The sequence below is a fragment of the Etheostoma cragini genome, unplaced genomic scaffold (assembly GCF_013103735.1).
Source record: "Etheostoma cragini isolate CJK2018 unplaced genomic scaffold, CSU_Ecrag_1.0 ScbMSFa_321, whole genome shotgun sequence".
NCBI classification, from domain to species: domain Eukaryota; kingdom Metazoa; phylum Chordata; class Actinopteri; order Perciformes; family Percidae; genus Etheostoma; species Etheostoma cragini.
This window is the reverse complement of record NW_023267454.1, coordinates 37,950-39,986: the sequence shown is the minus strand read 5'-3', so window position 1 is coordinate 39,986 and position 2,037 is coordinate 37,950.

Sequence of the window (2,037 nt, the reverse complement as noted above, 5' to 3'; positions counted from 1 at the left end):
ACACACACACACACACACACACACACACACACACACACACACACACACACACACACACACACAGGCAGACAGAGATAAACAGGAACCTCTCCCGGCTGTTTTGTACCAGCTTGTCCCTTTAATCCTCGATGTGACTTCCCACACTGTCGGTATGTGAAACGCTACAGGAATGCCAAACAAACAGACATGCCTCAACATCACACACACATTTCAGCTAGAGGGAAAGAATGAGGGGAAGGGAGGAGGGGAAAAGGAGAGCGAGAGAATCAAAGAAGAGGAGATAGATGGGTGGCAGGGTGGAGACGAGGCGATGAAAGTTCGACAGAGCGGGAGACTGATCGAGAGGAACTGTGTTCAAGGAAAAAGGGAAAGAAGACTCAGGAAGACTGCAGAGGGAGAAAAAGAGAAATGAAAGGATGGGAAGAGGTAGGAAAAGAAGGGAGAGGAGACAGATGGGTGGGAAGAGAAGGAGAGGAAGGAATGGCGTGACGAGGGGATGGAGAGGAGAGGTGCAAGGAACTGAGAGGAGGAAAAGCATAGAGGCGAAGAGCGAAGGGATGAAAGATTAGGAATGGACAGATGGTGGGATGAGAGTTAGGGAAGATGAAGAGGACTGAGAAGAGGAGGGGGAAGTAAACGAGGGGAGAGAAGATGCAAAAAGAAGAGGAAAAAGCAAATGATGACAAATGGTGAAAGAATGTGAAAGATAAAAATTAGGAGTCAGAATAGATGAAAGATAAAATGAAAGAGAGGAGGAGGGAGTGCGAGAGAGATGAAGAGCTAGAAGTGGACAAAAAATAGGAAGTTTGTAAGTTTACTGATGGTTAGACAATGAAAGGCTGCGCTGCAGGGTGACCACCAGTGTCGATAGTTGGGTACATTATTAAAAATGTCTCCAAATAATCTTAAACGTCAGTTTGTTTTGTCATTTTTTTGGTATTTGCAGGTTTTTTAACTTAATTCCGTGTCACATGGGGGAGAGTAGCCTCAGCCTAGTACTGCAACTATGGCGACTGACTAGGATGAGGAAGAGGTGGAAAGGCCAGCAGCCGTGTAATTTCAAACCTATAAGACGTGAAAGGACAAATGAGGAATTGCGGAGTCGGGGAAGTCTCCTGGTGAGTTGCTATAGCAACCCAGTAGTGCCAACGCAGCAATATATAGGATACATACCGTCAATGAGTAACACCGAGTGAACGTCAACGTTTTCTTTCTATCTAACGACAGTGGTAATGTCGTCACCTTCTCTCCTAAATCAACCTAAGTTGATGTGCGGGCCGCATCAGAATCTGCGAGGGGCCTGATTCGGCCCTCGGGCCTTGAGTTTGACACACGTGGTTTAGACATTATGCATGAAGATCATAATCCTTATGGTGAAGAGAAATTGTATTTTTACTGCCAGAGCCACGCTGTTGTTAACAAGGATCAAGACGAGATTTTAAAGGAGAGGTGGGGATTAAAAAGAGACAAACACAAAGGAGGAGAAACATCTGGTGTCACAACAGCAAAAAAGTGGAACAAAAGTACACAAACAAAATGAAAAAGAACAACAAGCTTAGAAGGAGAGGAGGATGTAACATGTCTTGCAAACAGATCCTCTCAAACACCGGCCTCCCCCTGCGGCGCTGTAACATTCACATATTTGTCGTCTGAACCAAAACAGCCCACGCACAACACAACACAACACAACACAACAACAGGATCTGAGCCGCAAACACAAAGAAATCAAAACCCAGTCGGGAAGGTCCTTTGATTTCGCTGTTGATACTCGCCCTGGACATGTTTCATGATAAGGACGTGCCTTGAATGTGCTTCCTGTCCTTGGACCGGAGGGATCTACCTTGTACTTAAAAAAGAAGGAGAGACCGAGAGACTCTACCCCTGAGGATGTCCTGTTTCTGGAGAAGCGATTTGGGGGCTCGTCCATGCTTTTCACGCTTTTCAACCCTACTGTTGTCACTCTACATACTACTCTCTATTGTTGTCTCTCTACATACTACTCTCTACTGTTGTCTCTCTACATACTACTCTCTACTG